Genomic DNA, 20,076 nt, shown 5'->3' on the forward strand with positions numbered 1-20,076 from the left:
TGTTGCCAAGAGCTGTTTGAAGTTAGGGACACACTGAGTCAGTATGGCAAGGGAGAGTGCTAGGAGCTGGTATTGGGAACTGTAATAATTTTACAGATTCTGTGTCATGCATTCTATTGTGAAGGCCCAGGAAATTTGAGGTTTTGGTATATTCTGTTCCATGGAAAATAAAGAAAAGAAAGTCTTACTTGAACATAGTCTAGTGAAATGTTAGAATCCAAACAGAGAAGAACGACACCCTAGGGGTGAGGCAAAAGTAGCTTTCTTAGAACAATAAACTCTGATACACTCTAAGGAAAAATGGATGTTCAGGTATGCAAGGAAAACAAGCCAGCAAACAAAACCAAGCAACCAACCAACCAACCAAGCAAGCAACAAAAACCAAATCCTGGAATATATCAAGCACATCTGAAGTTCCTGTTAGATATTGGCATGTTCTTCTACATACAAATTCAGAGAAGACACACAACCCAGTTACTTTGTATAAGGAAGTTACTTGATGTTGTTCATAACACTGAAACAATGTATACCTAGTAAAAGCAGCTTAAATTAATAAAATTACAACCAGGCAGTGGTGGCACACACTTTTATTCCCAGCACTCTGGAGACAGACGCAGGTAAATCTCTGAGTTCCAGGTCACCCTGGTCTACAGTGAGAGTCTAGATTAACAATTAGTGCACTCTGGAGAATCCTACAGAAGAGAGAGAGGAAGGATTAGAGGAGGCAGAGGGGTCAAAGACACCACAAAGACACGACCCACAGAATCAACTAAGCAGGGCTCAAAGGGGCTCACAGAGACTGAACTGACAATCAGGGAGCCTGTACAGGTCTGACCTAAGCCCTCTGCATGTATGTTATCTTTGTGTAGCTTGGTCTTCTTGTGGGACTCCTAACAGTGTCAATGAGGGCTGTCTCTGACTCTTTTGCCTGCTTTTGGGACCCTTTTCCTCCTACTTGGTTGCCTTATCCAGCTCTGACATCGGGGGATATGCCTAGTCTCACTGTAACTTGTTATGCCCTGTTTGGTTGACATCTTCAGGAGGCTTGCTCTCTTTTCAGAAGGGAAAAAGAAAAAGGAGTGGGTTTTGGGGAGAGGGGAGGTGGGGGCTAGCTGGGAGGGTCTGAGGGAGGGGAAGCTGCAGCAGGGATGTAATATATAAGAGAATAATAATAATATAAAAAAACCGAAAAACCAAACCAAAACAAAAACAACAAAAATCCAACCAATTAAACAAAACCAGATACAGAACTCTGGGTTTGAATGAGAGACCCTGCCTCAAAGAATATGGTAGAGAATGATAGGAATGGTTCTTGACAAAAAAAACCTCTGGCCTCTACACACACGTGTGCATACACACATGTGAGCATAGCACATGCACTTGAAAAGAAAAACAGATGATTTCCTCATTCCGGAGACCTTATTACAGGGTCTCTTCTGATTGGATCCACTTTCTAATATTGTTCCCCTGCCTTAGTTTTCTGCCCCTACTTTCTGAGGTTTTTGTTGTTGTTGTTTTGTTTCATTTTTTGTCTTTTCTTTTTTTTTCAAGACAAGGTCTCTCTGTGTAGCCTTGGCTGACCTACAATTCTGTAGAGCAGCTGACCTCAAACTCACAGAGATCCACCTGTTTCTGCCTTCCATGTACTGAAACAGAAGGTGGGCCCTACCACACCTGGCTCTGAGGGATTTTCTTAATATTCTAGTGAAGTTCATCTATCTTTCATTTTAGTTACCATATTATTTAAGTGTCAGAACAATTTCTAGTCATTTTTTCTTCTTTTGCTGTTTTCTTTAGTAGATAAATGTTCTCAAAGGCATCCTTCAGATGCTGATGGCCCTCGACGGTTACCTTTAGGCACACAGGCACGTGGGCTCTCTGAGGAGACAGTTATGTCTGTCTGCATCTGTACGATGCTTTCCTCTGGACTGGTGGGTGTCCCTAGGCAGTATAACTCCATCTGGTTGCATTCTGAGATCAGGGCAGTATATTCAAATCCCCACTGAGTCTGTTTTCCCTCCCAGTCCTCAGCCATGGCACAGGACTCTGACTTTTATCGTTTCCAGAGAACATATTACCTACTTTCTGTTTTAGCTGACAAAGGGATGCTTTGACTTCATCACCTAGAGCTGTGTTAACTTATTTTTTTTCCTCTGGAGTTGTAGTCATTCCTCTTATTTCTGATTCTAATTTCTGCTTTCTTGGGTCCTCAGCAATGTGCACTAACTTCCATAATGTCTTGGGATCTTTTGGGTCCCTCAGTCATGTGCATTACCCTCTACAATGCCTTGGGATCTCTTGGATCCTTCAGCATTGTGCACTACCCTGTACAACGCCCTGAGATTGCTTGGGTCCTTCAGCTCTGTGCACCACCCTCTACAATGCCTTGGGATCTCTTGGGTCCTTCAGCTCTCTGCACCACCCTCTATAATCCCCTGGGTCTCAATTCTCCTTGGTTTGCTGTTAGTTACTCTTCATTCTATGATTCTAGTTTCTCAAAAATTTGCAAGGTTTGATATTTCTACTTCTTTTAAGGGTGCGTTAAGGATATGTTTGATGCATCTGCATCTGTACGATGCTGATTATAATAATACATGGAATGAAAATCCCATTATTTAACCAAGAACTGCTCATTTTTCTTATAGCAACTAGAAGTCATTTTTAAAACATAGATACACACACTACTTCAACATTGAAGCAACATCTTTGTGAATACATTTTCCAGAACCAACAAATTAGTACATTGACCCACACATCTCTGGAATCTACTTTTGTAGGAATGAATGCAAAATTGCATTAAAAATAATTTTACCCACTTAGTGCATTTAAGGATGTGAACTAAAAAATGTTCCTCATATAAAAAAAGAATTAGCCGGGCGTGGTGGCGCACGCCTTTAATCCCAGCACTCGGGAGGCAGAGGCAGGCGGATTTCTGAGTTCGAGGCCAGCCTGGTCTACAAAGTGAGTTCCAGGACAGCCAGCCAGGGCTACACAGAGAAACCCTGTCTCGAAAAACCAAAAAAAAAAAAAAAAAAAAAAAAAAAAAAAAAAAAAAAAAAGAATTAAAAAGATAAACATGGCTTCTACCTATTGCATTTGTGTGACAGTCAGATACAAGTTTGCCATACTTTAAAAGCACTCTACTGAAATGTGAATTTTTTCTGAGCTTTTATGTTTGGAGACATAACTTTTATGTACAACACCAGATCCTAGCAGAATCTGCTTTCAAAAGTTTGAATCACTAATAAAATTAAAGTCATTAGTTATATCTTTAACAGAATATAAATGCTAATGAATCTATAAGTTACAGGATATTTCCTTTTCAATAGTAAGTGGTAGAGTGGGTTTTATAGAAAGTTGAATAATATCTTTTCGAGGCCACAGAAGATGATCAAGGCACCATATGAATCACATGCTAGGGATCAAGTGGATGGCTGACACATTAAGCGATAAAATTCATATGATTTTCAAAGGGCTGTAAGTAAGTGAGAGATGAAAAAATAAGAAAAAGGAGAAACTATTCTGTCAGAAATCAGACTTTTAGGTTTATAAGCTTGTGGTTTAAAGCCTTTGTTTTTAAATTTGTGTCTAGTGCTTTCCTTTTGACCCAGATAAACATCCTGCTTACACACTTATTTATGAGCCAAAAGGGAAAGCCTGCGATAGATTTCAACACAATTTATTTCATGTACCTGGCTAGAATAATACATGCGATGAAAATCCCATCCTTTAACCAAGAACTGCTCACCTTTTTTTTTTTTTTACCATAACTATATATCATTTTAAGAGGTCATTTTAAAAACATAAGTACATACAGTACTACAAAATTGAATACTATTTTTATGAATACATTTTTTGAACCAACCAATTAGTACATTAGTGCACATATCTCTGGAATCTACTTTTATAGGAATGAACACAAAATTGGCTTAAAATATAATCCTGTTCATTTTTAAACACCAGGATTGTATAGAATGCATCATTGATTATTTTCATTCCCCTGTGAATATGTTACCTTTTAAAGGCTTAATAGGAAGAACTTGAGAGCTATAGCTGTTATTAAAGTACTGGGTTTTCATCTGTCCAGGAAAAAAAAATCAAAGCTGAAAATGTTTGTGGTTTTACCTCCTTGGGTTTATCATTCTCCACACATTCTGGTGTCTCTATTATCCCAATTCTTACATCTTTTATATCCTTTGTCTTTATACCAATTAGTGTCTGTCATAGTTAATATTTTTCATGCCTTACTTCTTTTTCTCAACATACATTTCATATTTAAAGAGCACCACACACTTTACAGCTTTCTCTAATGCTGTCTCAGTCATTTAAAAAACCCTTACTTCCTTCAAGAACCCTTCTTCACTACTGCCCTGCTATAGAAAGTGTTCTTGGGGGGGGGGATTTAAAAATAATATTCTTTACTCATTTGGTCAACAGATGAGTAATTCTCTTGCCTACAGTAACAGTGATATTATTGCATTCTGTAGTTTTTCACAGTAAGTCCTTGGGAGGGATTGGACACCTCCATTTTAATCAATCCATAGGCATCTTATATCATCAAAACAAATATTGTTTGGACGTAGACTACCTTTGAGTTCTAGTCCAGAAAAAGGACATTCCATTCTCTCAGGCCTGGCAGCATAACTCGGGATGCGGTGTTGAGTCACCCAGCCACCAATCACACTTAAATACATTATTGAGCTTCCATGTGCGGGTTACTAAACTATTCTTGTGTTCTGGTTTTTCCTTCATATTGAGTTATGGTAACCAGCATGTTCTTTATCCTTAAGACATGCTTTTGTTTTCAAGTATCCTGAGACGTATTTCTAGAATCCTGCTTTGATTTTTGTCTAGATGATGTGAACTTTCTAGAATTAGTCCCTATCTTGTTTTCCATCAAGTCACTGCGCTCTCAGGAGTGCAAGCTCATTCCTACATATTCCCTGGTTGGTGGCCAGGTTCAATCCTGACTCTTCCTCAAGGCAAATGCCAGCCCTCACCCAGACATTTGGTTTCTGTGCTCCAATAAGTCTCTGAAAACTCTATTATTTGGTTGAAAACGTTTCCTTCTCTGGACTGAAATAGAGCTCCATGTCTCTTAACTACTGTGCATAGCTCAAGGAAGGAAGGAAGAGAGGCAAGGATGCAAGTTTATTATTCTAGAGCAGTGCTGGGTACTTCCACATGCATTCCTTCATTAATCAACAAGCTTGCTTGTTCCTTCAACAATTATGTGGAGATAGCTATTGTTTCCACTTCACAGAAAAAGGAAATAAAAATAATTTTAAAAAGGTTCAAATGAACAAAACAACAACAGAGCAGGAGAGGAGAGATGGCTTAGGGGTTAAGAGCACTGTCTGCTCTGAGTTCAATTCCCAGCAAGCACTTGGTGGCTCACCACCGTCTGTAATGGGATTTGATGCCCTCTTCTGGTGTGTCTGAAGACAGCTTCAGTGTACTCATATAAACAAACCAACAAACCAACAACAACAATGACACTCAAAATTTGATAATTTGACAGGCTGTGAGAAGCAAAATCAGACCTTAAGTGAACCTTTGGGTGTCTGGAGTCTCTGTGGCTTATCATATTGCAGTTCGTCCAGTTTGGATGATTTGGACTTTATAGCAGGTTTATTTCCACTTCTCTGTTCCAAGTTTCTTTATAATTACTATTGAAGCAAATAAAATCAATTTAGAACATACAGTTTGGTTAGTAATTGCAAAAATCAAAAGCTAGACTCTTGGTTTTATTGTCACAAAGCTACTGAAATTTTTTTATGTTGATGATGGTAAAATGATATATCTAAGAGGTGCCACGAAGTGAACAACTCAGAGCATCAGCTCGTAAAATTAAAAAGTGGGGGAGACGTTTTTTAATTGCTTGGCACGAGTGTCCAGGAGACCGTTTTAATTACAGTATTGGTTTCTAAGAAAATTGTTTCACTTGTACTTCTATGGATGGTGCACATCAAGCATCATTAGCGGAATCAAGAGGAATGACCGTTGACTGACATTTGGTTTGAGTAAAAGAGAGTGTAATTGCAAGCCTCCAGACATCGGTGGCTTTAATATCCACAACCCCTACCTTTATTTTAGCTAATATTAGTGCTTGTTTATTTATTAACTTGAAAAGTCCCTGGAGAGAATCTAGTTACAAGATTTCCAAATGAGAAACCCTGGAAAGTCATGAAGTCTATGTCCATGAGGACAAGACCCTTCCAACTCTTGCCAACCAGAAGTCAGGTGGATACTCACTGAATTCTGCCCTGCCCTGAATCTTTCTAGAATGATTAAAGAATATAAGAGATCTGGAGCTTTTATCATATCATGTCAAAATTGCCAGAACTTCATATTTTTTTTAATGAGAAAACTAATTAATTAAGTGAGCAGCAAAGTAATCAGTGGAACACAAGTTTAGTGCCATCTCGTTGGGATGCATTGTTTAGATGAAAATGATTACTTCGCTGTTTGGTATTCGATGCCATGCATATACTGGTCACAGCAAAGACTTAGAAGAGGCAAATTCATTGTTCAGTATTTGGGTGTCAGAACAGATATTTGTAGCTCCGGACAGAGATACAGCTTTCAAATAAGATGGGAGAGTTTTAAATCGTCAGACTCCACATCTTCTGAACAGCAAGAACAGGAAGCTTACTTAAACAGTGGGTGTTGAAGAATTGGTGTTAAGTGCGTCTGAATAAATAAAAATTCCTCAGATAGGGGAGTGAGGAGCAGATTCGACATAAGTCAGAGGAGGACATACTGGCCAGTGTGCTCGGCGCTGAAAGGAGAGGACTGACGACGGTATTAACTCTTCAGGGCCATCACTAACACTCCGAGGGTGGCATTCTTATGACGAATTAATTGCCCATGGGGCTCCACTGCCTGGAGAATTTACCATCTCAGTCAGCAAAGGTATGCTAGAGTTTCCAGCCTGGAAACCCCAAGCCCACACCCAAACCCTATCCAAAGCACAGCATGTTCTCGGTGTCTCTCATTTTCTTCCCCCTCAGCTTTACGACTCCCGCTGTCTTTTCCTCTCCTACTCTTCATGTTCTGTTTAGAGCCTTTGCCCACATAGAAGCAAACCATGGGCATTTTAAGAATAAGAGAAGAGATTTTACAAACTCAGAGGCTTGGTCCACCCACTGAACTTCAAACACCTCTGTTTTCCTGTTCTCATAAACACAAAAGAGACCCGAGTACTTCACAAATCCCCCAGCGGGTCTGACACATCCTTTTATTCTTGACCTGCGAACAAGCTTCTTATCTTTTATATCGCTAACAGAGATTCTCTCAGGGCTCCTGTTCACTTTTATTATTAGCCCAAGACTGCTGGTGTTTTAGGCAGAAAGCCTGTGTTGGATGGAGCCTTAGAGTAAGGAGAGGTTCTTCGGGAGGCCCCAGAACCCACAAAAATGGTAGCAGTCTATTCAGTAGTCTCTCTTCCCCTGATGATAATGAAAGATGAAAGAAATTCCCTAGAGACATTACTGGGTTTTCTCTTTTTATTTTTAAAATTTATTTATTATGTATACAGTGTTCTGCCTGCATGTGAATCTGGTTGCCAGAAGAGGGCATCAGATCCCAGTATAGATGGTTGTGAGCCACCATGTGGTAGCTGGAGATTGAACTCAGGACCTCTAAGAAGAGCAGCCAATGCTCTTAACCTCTGAGCCATCTCTCCAGCCCACACTAATGTTTATTAAGGCAGTGAGATTTCCTTCACATATAATATTGGTTTTTTTTCCCCTGTGAATTGACTTCTTCATTTAAATGAATATGCAAATTTCTTTCTCCTCATGTAACTTTTTGAGAAAAAAAGAGTCTATTCCAGCTTGGCAATGGTCTCTTTAAGGGTGACATGCTTTAGCCAAAAATTGCAGTGGACTAAGAGAGGAGTCATGTGTCTGCATTCTCTGCCTAAGTTAAGAGACCTGGGCGGGGGGTGGCGGGGGAGGGGGCAGTGTAAGGGAAGGTGGGCCAAGATGGGGTGGACTTGGTAGGTGGGTGGATAGATAGGGGGTGGATGGGGTAGGGAAACTTGCCTTAGTGTTCTAGATATCATGATAAAATGTTACATACTTACATACTTAGTGGTTTCAACAACAGAATTCTTTCCTTATACTACTAAAGAGTGAGAGGTCAAGCTCAAAGATGCAACATGACTTGGTTCTGGGGAAGGCCCTTTCCTGACTTTATAGCTGCCTAGTCTTAGTTACGGTTTCTATGGCTGTGATGAAGTTACCATGACCACCAGCAATACAGGGTGGGAAGGGCTTATTTCACTTCCACATCACAGGCAATCATCTAGAGAAGTCAGAATGGAACTCAAACAAGGCAGGAACCTGGAGGCAGGAGCTGTAGCAGCAGAGGCACTGAGAAGTTCTGCTTACCGACTTGCTCCTCACTGCTCGCTCAGCCTGCTTTCTTGTAGTATCAAGGACCGCCAGGCCTAGTGTGACACCTCTCGCATGGAGGTGAGCCCATTCATATCAGCAGTGATGAAAATGGGCCAGTCTGGTAGGGATATTTTCTCAGTTGAGGTTCAATCTATGACTCTGGCTTGTATCAAATTGACATAGCCAACATCTTCTCCTTGTACATGCATGCGTGGACAAGTACTTTCTTTCTCTGCCTTTCTGCCTCTATCTCTCCTCTCTCTTCTTCCCTTTTGTCTTCTCCTACTCCCCATCTTCCTATCCTCCTCTTCTTTCTCCCCCACCTTTCATCTGATTACTAATCTTATCGGTTTAGGACTTCCAATACAGGCACATGGGAGCCAGGACTTGAACAGATAGATGTTTTAGGTGGACACAGTTTAGCTTATAGCGCACTGTGTCTTCACTTCTTAATCCAAAATGTTCTCTCTCTTTTTTTCCCTCAAAATAATGTTTGTTGATTTTTTTGTACTGTTTAACTTCATATACCCATCCCACTCACTTCCCAGTCCTTCCATGTCTCCATCCCACTTGTGATCCCCCCTCTCAAAAAGCCAACTACAGCTTGTGTTGTCCATATGTTCACTGGAACATGGTCAAACTCCCAGTGGCCAACCCCCTAAACAGAACTTACTTTTTCATCCACATCTTCACCAGAAGCCATCAACTGTGGAGAGTTAGACACTTCAGCATCTCCACCAAACTCTTCGATGGCTTTCCATTTAAGATGTTACTTGTGTGTGTGTGTGTGTGAGTCTGGAGGGTAGGGGTTCTCATATAAGCCTTCCATGTACCTCTTTCTCAACTGTGTGTCTGCAATCACTGATGTCAAAGTAGCTGCCAAAACAGCTTCCTTGCTCATTACAATCAGCGGAAGCATGGATTGTGGGCTTCCACATCCTCATGGTTTCTGATGACAGCAGTAGGACCATAGACCCAGACATGGCCCTCAGTGGCAGTTTAGACCTCGATGTCACCGTGGCCTCAGATAGCAGAGCAGGCCACTCATATCAACATGGCTGTGGCAGCAGCACAGTTCACAGACATTAACATGGCTTCAGGCTGCAGCACAGATCACAGATCATTGTGCCCTTCAGTGGTAACATGGGCCATGACAGCATCAGGACCAATGACCCAAACATGGCCCTCAATGGCATCACAGACCATAGTGGTCCTCTGAGAAGGTCCAATCCAGAAAGTGAACTGTTTCTCATCTTGGGCCTCCATAGTTGTCCAGAGCCAGGGTGACCCCAAGCTGGTGTCATGTTTTGGGGCCAAGCTGCATCTGTGTAAGCTCCTGGCTGTTGCATACCACCCAGCCAACCCCACCAGGCAACGACTTGTTCCACGGTTGATCTCAGCTCTCTCTCCACCTGTCACTGCTGTTGGATCTTCAGTTCTGCCTCTCTCCACAGTGCACACACTACCCTGCTCCTCCATGTTTCCTACCTCTCCATCACACATCATAGTGGTGCCTGCCCACATGAGGCAGAGGATCATGGTGGGGGTGGGGAGGGTCAATCTAAAGCTGTCCTAATAGCATCCAATGTACATAAGTTGATTATCATAGAGAGACTCAATGTATGTAAAAATTCCTTGTAAATTATAGAATTCTATATAAAGGAAGATATTGATCATTAAGGCCAATAACATTGAGGGAATATACAATAAATAGAAAGAATAATATGCTTTGACTTTTGAGTTATTTAGAGACATCTGAAGAAGTTAATGGCTATCTCAACAGATGAGGACAGCATCTGCTTTTAGAAAGTGCTAAGTGAGTCTGCTACTGTTTAAAATGTGTAATCATTCTAATGGATTATGCAATATTTGTTTCTATATAAGCAGTTAGCTTTAGGATATTCAGTAATTATATCCTATACCACTTATAAATTGTGATTCACACTTGAATGCTGAATTTACTATCATAATAGCATTTAAATATCACTAATAGCCCTCACCAACACATATGAAACACTTCCAGGGCAGAACTCTACTTGTAATAAATGTCAGATTTATGTAGTGATACTGAACAATTAAAAGCTTTGCCTCTCTCGTCTCCTTAATTACTGTTCATTACTCTTGCACACTGGCCATGTATCCAGTTCTGCCTTAAATAAAAACTTACACTGGCATAAAGATGCACAATTCAATCAGAAGATTTAATAAATGGATGCAGTTTTGAGAAATGGTCCTCAGAGAGTCTGCTTTTGATTTCTTGGGATGTCAGATATTTTTTGAGCCATCTTGCTCTTGTCTTTACCCACCACACTAGTGATCATGAAAAATGGGTTAATGCAATGCCTATGCTCATATTTAGTCCCTTCTGTCTCTTTGTTGATCTGTGTAACAACTGAATGAAGACATGATTCCCAAACAGCACAGTGTTCTTCCCCTGGAACCCAAAGGACAACCTCCTTTCCAGTCCTGGAGCACTTTGATCTTCCTCCCTCCCTCCCTCCCTCCCTCCCTCCCTCCCTCCCTCCCTCCCTCCCTCCCTCCCTCCCTGCCTCCCTGCCTCCCTGCCTCCCTGCCTCCCTGCCTCCCTCCCTCCCTCCCTCCCTCCCTCCCTCCCTCCCTCCCTCTCTTTCTCTCTTCCTTCCTTCCTTCCTTCCTTCCTTCCTTTCTTTCTTTCTTTCTTTCTTTCTTTCTTTCTTTCTTTCTTTCTTTCTTTCTTTCTTTCACTGACTGCCTCTCCTCTTTACATCAAAACTAGCGTTCCTCAATTGGAGTTCATGAATGGCTTTCTTGGGACCTGAAATCCATGCAAGTCCATTGCTTTCGATGATTGTCAAAGGCCTTTGACCTAAAAAACTTGAAAGCCATAGAAATGCATGTAGGTTGATGACTGTGTAAATATTTTGCCAAAGGACTTTCTTTACTGTTTTATGTTGTTAATGGCAACAGTTAAAAAAGAGCTTAGGTGGGAGAGACAGCTGGAGTTGGGGACCATTTCAGGGGTGAGGTAGAAATCTAGTGCAATGGAACCTCCCAGACTCCTCAAGGGTAACCCTAGTTAAGATTCCTAGTAATGGGGGTTAAAAGCCTGAAATGGCCATCTCTTGTAACCAGGCAAGACTTCCAGTGGAGGGATTGAGACACCAATCCAGACACAACATCTTTGATGTACAATTTGTCCTGCCTACAAGTTGTGCTGGGGTAAAGGTGGCTCAGAAAGTATGGAAGTGGCTAACCAATGACTGGTCCAGCTTGAGAACTATACCATGAGAGCCTACCCCTGACACTGCCTGGAGGGCCAGGAACTAGAGGCTGTATCACTTGGAAACCTAGGATAGAAACAAAGACAACCAGTAAAAGAAAGTAAATTAAATGATTCCTATGATACTCCGGTATATTGGTAGACAAGAGCTTAGCTTAATTGTCATCAGAGAGGCTTCATTTAGAAACTCATGAAAACAGATGCAGAGATCCACAGCCAAACAGTAGCAGAACTTGAGAAATCCTGTGGAAGAGGGGGAGGAAGGATTGTAGGAGCCAGAGGGGCCAAAGACACCACAAGAAATTAACTAACCTGGGTTCATAAAGGCTCACAGAGGCTGAACTGATGATCAGGGAGCCTGCTTATGTCTGATGTAGGACCTCTGCATATATTTTATGACTGTGTAGCTTGGTCTTCTTATGGTACTTTTAATAGTGGGAGTGGGGGTGTTTTCTGGCTCTTTTGCCCACTTGTGGTACCCTTTATCTCCTACTAGGTTGCCTTGCCCATTCTTAATATGAGGGCTCATGCCTAGTCTCATTGCAACTTGATATGCCATGCTTGGTTGATATTCCTGGAAGGGGTATCTTTTCTGAATAGAAATAGAGAAGAAGTGGATTGGGGGTATGGGAGAGGAGGGAGAGGCTGGGAAAACTGCAGTAGGGATGTAATATATGAGAGAAGAATAAAAATAAAAGACCTTAGCTTACCCTTGTGTATAAGAAACAATTTGTGCCATGGAAAACACAAAAATGAGCAAGATGACCCTGTGATAGGGTCATCCAAGCTTGTAGCATAGTTAAGGAAGAAATGTCAACAACAACAAAACAAGCTCTACTGTGACAAAACCAAAACAGAATAACAGCAAAATTAAGCCTAGAAGAAACCTCCATGGAGGGAGTGGTATTTGAATATTAAATAGGATTTTAGCAGCTGATGCATGGAAACAGCAGAGCAAAACAAAATGTGTTCAATGCCAGGTATACCCAGACTATCTCAAAAAACCGAGTATAACCATAGAGTATAACCATAGAGTATCCAAAACACGGGGTGTGCCATAAAGGATCCAAATCACTGCGTGTGCTCGTAGAGTATCTCAAATACTCATTAAAAACACCAAGTGTACGCATAGAGTGTCTCAAAACGTGAGTGTACTCATAGAGAATATCAAAACACCATGTAAAAGACTAGAAAATCCAGCAAGAGATCCTTAACCAGGGCCCTGGTCAGAGAAGAATAGAATCTAAAGGAGATATCATTTCCTTGGGAAAGGAAACCAGGGAAGATGCTTGCTGTGGCAGGTATTAGAGTTAGACTGTCAGGAAAGTGCAAGGCAGGGATGGAGAGGCTATGACAAGTACTGCCTTCTGTGTCCTTAGAATGACATTCATAGAGAGCTCTGTACTTGCTTTCTTCAGTTTAAACGGATGAGCTGTATCTAACATCTACCCATATGATCCATCCTGTCACTATGGTTAAGATGGAGAATCTCTTGATGCTTCGAATGCAAAGGGAGACTGGTTTTGATTTTCTGTTAAAGGGGTAGAAAGGATAAACACAGAAGAGGACACTATAATAGAGGGGTCAGGGAGATAAGAAGGAAGAATAATTTACTAAAATACTTTTTGCAACCCCCCCATTTTAAATAGTGTACTATTTAAATAGTACAGTGTACTATTTAACGAAATAAAGTATCATTAAAAATAAATAGTTTGGATGCAAAAATAAAAGTAGAAAAGAAGAAGCAAGCACAAATGGCAGCTCAGTGTGGATCTTCTCTATCCAGTGTTCTCAGACATGGCCATCACTTGTTATTCATCTCAAGATGGGGAGAGTCAATAGATGTAGCTTATGGGCGAATATGTTAGAAAGGGAATAGAAGGAAGAATTGTAGGTTGGGTATATATTATAGAAGAGGAGGAGACAGAAGAGAAGGAAGGGGGAGGAGTAGCAATAAGGGGGAGAAGGAGGGATTAGACGGAATAACAGGATAGAGAAGGGACAATGTTGGTTCCAGCTAATTAAGGTTGAAGTCTACTATTGAAAATGGAGTGCTCCCTTTACCAGCAGAGCTTCTTTTCTTTCTGGCCTTGTCTGGAGAGCTCAAAACCCCCACAGCCTCTACCTTTGGAATGTTATATAGCCTGAGTTTAGATTACAGATTCAGCTCCCTTCTGTACCCACCCTCCTCCCCCCCAAAAATGAACCTGTCCAGCAAACACCTGGAATTCCTGGAATACCCCTCCATGCACAGGAGGCATTATCTGGTACCCTAAGCTGTAGCCCATGATAGGTAGCTACCCTAGAAATCTCAAATACTATATAGCCCTTTGTCAGCTCTTTGCCAGCAGGTTCAGGCAAGAGGAGAGAACCCAGTCCAGCCGGGTCTGTCGGGGCTGAGCAGGATGGTGAATGTCCACGGCCCAAAAGAATAACACCAGGTTGGGAGTCTTGTCAAAGCAGGAACTTGCTTTAATGTGGCAGCAATTTGCTTATATAGACAGGGCAAGGAGGTAGGGATGGAAGTATGGGGTGAGATGATGTATGGGTGTGGGATGATCTCATGGGGCCTATAAGAAATTGATACATCAGTGGTAGCTAGGCAGATGCAGTCTTATTCAGGTTGTGCTGAGTCATTCTCAAGTGAATGACAGGTAAACAGCTCTTGATTCGCCCGGATGAAAGTTGAGCTGCCTCTCTGGAGGTGATCCCCAAAATAGTCATTTCCATTGTACTCACCAGCTATCTGAAGGCCCTGGGAAACCCTGTTTGTTGATTCTGCTCCCTTCATCCTAATGGACTGGTGTCCAGTGACCTCAAGGAGAAGGGGGAATCATAGGATAAAGATAAGGGGGAAAGGTCATGAAAGCAAATGTAAGAAAGAAGTGTTTACCAACAGTGCAGTGTTGAAAGAGATCAATGCACATGTGAATCCAGTACAAGTCAAGAGACCTGAGAATTACACTTCACTCATCATCTCTGGGAAAGCAATATTTACAGAAATTGAGATGGAAGCCACACTTAAAGGAACCAAGGAAGAGACTCAGACTGAGGGATCACTATCCTTACTCAAGATCTAGTGGTGAAATAAAGGCAATTGCTCTCTTAGGAGGGAGGAAGTGTGAATCCAGAAGAGAACAGGTGACAGGTGGCTGGTTTTAAACAAGGAGTTAAGAGCACACATTGCAAAAGTCTTTTCCAGTAAACTGTGCTGGGAAGACTGGAAATCTGCATGGAGGATGAAACCAGACTGAAATCAACTCCAAGATGACTGAACGCACACATCAGACATTCTACTGTGAGATGATCAGATGAAGGTTCCTGGGAGCATTGGAATGTTCTTAGAGCAGAACTCACAGGGAAAGGGACAAGTGTAAACAGGTACACACAGGATTTCATGGGACTACAAGTACTGAAAGAGAGTCAAGAGGCAGCAATCACAATGGGAGAAAATACTTGTAAATATTATACAGCTGATAAGGAGTTAATACCCAAAAGATAGAGGGAACTCTAGAAGAACCTCAATAGCAAAGAAGGAAGGGGAGGGTGAAGGAGAGGGAGGAAGAGGATGTTTGCATACTGTTGGTGGGAATATGGATCAATGAAACCATTATGGAAACAATATGGGGTTTCCCTCCTCTTCCCTCCGCAAAAAAAAAAAAAAAAAAAAAAAAGCTACCATGTGACTTATCAGCCCCACTACTGCCTCATGTGACCTGGTGTCCTCGGCATGGCTGTTTCGAATCTGCAGATGGGCAACACAGAGGTCACATGTGTACACTTTGATGTCAGCACACAGCAGGCTGAGAACTGCTTCTTCTGGGAGAGACTCATAAACTAGACCTTTAAAATACTTTCCTTGGGACCATGAATTTCTGAGCATTCAAGGTTAGGAATTAACAATTCAAATATACTTTCCTCTCATTTGCTATCAAGAAGGAATTAAAGTACGAGTAAATAAATGGTACTAAGGATCCCGATTCACACCCAAAGTGGCATAGAAATTGGCCTCCTGATTTGAGACACAAAAATCTTGATTGTTGAAAGCCTAAATAAATATGCATGACTATCTACACACAATGTCAACTATATAGAAAATTTAAAAATTCTTTCTCTGTTTTGATCAGGGCCCCACACACCTGCTGTGACTCTCAAGACTGGGCACCGACATACTTCTTGCAGTTTGAAGGACTCTGAAATTTTTTCTCCAAGGTTTGCTCTTATAACCTCTCTATGCTTTGCTGTTCTAATTTTTCTCCTAGAGAAAAAAAAATCAGGAAGGAAAGAGCTGCTTGATGACAAAGAAGTTAAGACCTAGTTTTGGAGCTTATTCCTCAGACAAGCATGGCTGCCATCAAAGGTCACTAATCTTGGCACTAAATATTTAAGACATAAAAAAAAGTTAATTAAAAACAAAACAAATTTCTTGCCTTCACCCAGAGTGTATACACATCATCTAGTAAATCTTAAAAAGAGCCACGGGCCCTGTAATACATTATTTCAGAAAGGACAAAGTAATTAACTTTATTTCCATTGAGACTTTCATATTAAAAAGAAACCTTTTTCATTTGGAAAAGTGCAGCCAATTTTAACCTTTTAAAATTTAATCTCTTTATTCTCTGAAAATATTACACATTTACACAATGTATTTTGATCATACTGGACCATTATTATCTCCCTCCAACATGCCCGACCTAGTGCTCTCTACCTATCTCCCTTACAACTTCCCCTCCCCCTTTGTTACTGTTATTAGTAGCCCTGTGCACCAAGGGTGCTGTTCTGTGCACATGAATGTGTGGCCATCCACCTGGGGTGCGGGCAGCCTATGATCAGACACATCTTCAAAGGAGCGTTTCTTTCCCTCTCTCAGAAACTATCAACTGCCCAGAGCTCCTATCCCAAGGGCCCAGAGCTCCTACGCCAAGGGTGGATCTTTCAGGGAGGCCTTTACTGTGTCTACACTGGGATTACTCCTGCCCTGGTCTTGTGCAGTCTTAGGCAGGTAACCATAGTTGTCATGAATTGCTGTATACAATAGCCATGAGTTGTCTAGCAGCTTGTTGCATTTCACAACTGTCTTTCCCATCCTTCCATTCTCCAGCTTTTACATTCTTCCAGGCCTCTTCTTCCTTGATGCTTCCTGGGCCTTGGGTGGGGCAGCTTGAAGTGGAATGCCCATCCAGAGCTGAGCACCAGCTGTTACATATACTTGGTACTTTGACCAGTTATGAGTCTATACTAAACAGTTCTCACCACAGTAGGAAGCTTCCCTGACCAAAGCTGAAAGCGCTACAAATTTATGGACATAAGCAGAAGTATTTAGAAGACAAATAGACAGCATGACCAAAACTTGTAGCCGTTTTAAGCACTACAGTTTGATAGATTTTGACCAATATATAAACCCAACTAGCCATCTAGCTAAGGCATATTTTCATCCCACTAAAAGGCCACCGGTCTATTTAAATGGAATTTTCCACCCCTTCCTTTCCCAAACCAACTTCTCTCCCACACATTTTACAGTCTAGATTGGTATTACTTGCTCTAGAATTTCATAGAAATGGCATCAAGCGGGATGTACTCTTTTTCTAGCTTTTCCCTTCAGCATAATGTTATCATGTTCACCCATAATTCATTCCTTTCTAACTCCTGAAGGTTGCTGTATTTCATGGGACTAAACTCTTTCTTATTCATTGGCCCATTTGCTAGGCATATGAATTATTTCCAGCTCAGGGCTGTTGTGAATAATATGAACTCTTTGGTTTCTTTTCTGTTGGGTAGTGTCTCAGAGGGCATTTGCAAGGCTTTATGGTAAGTGTGTATTTAACCTCATAGCAAAAGATCAAAGAGTTCTCTGGAGTTGTACCATGTCAGATTTCAATCAGCAGGCTGTAAAATTTCCAGCTGTCCACAACTGCTCATGCTACCAACGGTGCTTTCCCTGTGCTGTGATTTTTTTTCAAGTAAAATTCAGTTCTTGAAATATCTGCTACAGGAATTCTCTGTCTGTCTCTGTGCTTATGTACGTGTGTGTGTGTATGTGTTATATGTGACACTTTTGAGACATGATCTTGCTATAGTCCAGGCTGTCTCAAGTTTTTCATCTTCCCATGTTAGCCTTCCAACACAATCGCAAGAGAAATTGAGACATGATAGGAGGAAGAGGTTCTTCAAAGAGGATTTGTCTGTCCCACCTTTGTGTGTGTGTGTGTGTGTGTGTGTGTGTGTGTGTGTGTGTGTGTGATTCATTTCCCCCTTCATCAGATATTGCCAACTGCCCCAGGTTTTATTACTGTCGTTTATACGTTTCTGAATTTCTGAGTTCTTGCAGATACTATTCTCCATGTACCAATCGCCTCCCAGTTCTCATCCCCAATTGCTTCAAGTAATGACTCTTTATTCCTTATAACTAAGAACCAAACCAAACCAAACCAAATCAAAACCAAAACCAAACCAAAGCCAAAATGTCTCTGATACGATAGACACTACTCCTTGTAGAGTTCTACAGTGCTACCCGAGTCTCCTGACAGCGTGGGGCTCCTGAAACTGCTTTCAATAAGTAGAAATAATTTTTTCATGTTCTTAGGTGTTGCAGTGCTAGGAGTCAATCAGATCTTAAGCTACAGAAACTGACAGAAGTTGGTGAACTGGATCCAGGAAACCCATGCTACAGCCCATGTGCAGAACTGGGTGTGGAAATCCAGCCATTCCCACCTCCACTAAGACTCCCTAGACTGGTCATCTGAGATCTGGGAGTGCTTCTCCCTTTGCTAGTAAAGTGCTATATTTTACACAGTGTCCACCTTAACTGCTTGTCAAGAATTATGTTCTTGCTCTTGATAATCCTTCCATCAATTGGTTTTCAGATGTGTCTCTAGGTCCCAAGGTGCTACAGCTTTAATTTAGAACACATATTTATTTACTTAGTAATGTGGTGCCAGTTTCAGGCAGTTGGCTTATTGATTAATCACCGCCTTAAGCACCTATTTTGTTTTTCTTAGTCAGGAGAATAGTTCAAAGACTTTTCACATTTGAAAGGTGGCGCTTTTTTTGTGCATTGACTAATAAGGTCTGGGTTTACAAGCACTTTTGGTAACTGCAAGTTTGTTGGCACCAAGCTTAGAATTACAAATTTGGTCATAAACCTTTCCCTTGCATGTTCCGGCAGCCAGGGGAGCACTGAGCAGTGAGCGGTAAGATCCATGTGGCACATTTGCACTGTGTGTGTTTATGAAAGTGAATTTAAAATAAATCAAGATGAAATTATAGATAACATTTTCTGACACTGCTATGCCCTAAATAGTCATACAGTGGGTTTATTTAACTCTGAGAAAACTGGAGTTTAATAAAAAATAATATGACATGCCATAGAGCAGGTTTAGATTCACAGCAAACCTGGAAAGTGGAAAAACACATGAATTCCTTTGTCTTCTGATACCATACAGGCAGAGTCTCTTGTATGGCAAACATTCCACTTGAGAGTGGTTTGTTTGCTAGAACTGGATAAGCCTACAGGGAGGCCCTATTATATGCCATGCTCAGATTATGCGTGAGAGCACAATCCTGGGGTTCCCAATCTGTGGGTATGGCAGTGTTTAGTGACATGTGTCCAGCATTGTAATATTGTACATGTCATTCTCACTGCCATATAAACCTTTTTCCTCAGCCTATTTAACCCTCTCTCCTCTGAGCCTCTGGCAGCCTTTGTCTTCCTAGTTTTGCCTTTTCTCACTGTGCCATAACATTGGCATGATGTCATTCTATTGACATGATGTCATACTGTTGACAAGTGCTCCAGGTTGCCTTCCTTTATTTAACCACATTCATTTAAAGTCTTTCCACTGTTTTTTTTTTTTTTTTTGTGCCTTGATAGTTCTTGTCTTACTGCTGAATAATATTTCATTTTATGAAAGTATGGGAGTCTATCTAAGAAATACTTTTTATTTTGTTTTTTTGTTTTTTTATTTTTTGGTTTTTCGAGACAGGGTTTCTCTGTATAGCCCTGGCTGTCCTGGAACTCACTTTGTAGAGCAGGCTGGCCTCGAACTCAGAAATCCGCCTGCCTCTGACTCCCGAGTGCTGGGATTAAAGGCATGCGCCACCACGCCCGGCTTATTTTGTTTTTTATTAGGTATTTATTTCATTTACATTTCCAATGCCATCCCAAAAGTACCCCACCCGCTCCCCCACCCACTGCCCCACTCCCCCACTCCCACTTCTTGGCCCTGGCGTTCCCCTGTACTGTGGCAGATAAAGTTTGCACGACCAATGACCCTTTCTTTCCATTGATGGCCAACTAGGCCATCTTCTGATACATATGCAGCTAGAGGCATGAGCTCTGGGGGGTACTGGGTAGTTCATATTGTTGTTCCACCTATAGGGTTGCAGTGCAGATCCCTTTAGCTCCTTGGGTACTTT

The 20,076-nt window shown here is 41.4% G+C and overlaps 1 protein-coding gene across 1 annotated transcript in view; it reads left to right on the plus strand.

Annotated features, from left to right (window-relative positions):
• The window catches only part of LOC110302341 (transcription factor BTF3 homolog 4-like), a 144,399-nt gene that overhangs the window by 34,646 nt on the left and 89,677 nt on the right, over positions 1-20,076 (plus strand).

The sequence above is a fragment of the Mus caroli genome, unplaced genomic scaffold, assembly GCF_978045245.1.
Source record: "Mus caroli unplaced genomic scaffold, Mus_caroli_1 scaffold_11, whole genome shotgun sequence".
Taxonomy (NCBI): domain Eukaryota; kingdom Metazoa; phylum Chordata; class Mammalia; order Rodentia; family Muridae; genus Mus; species Mus caroli.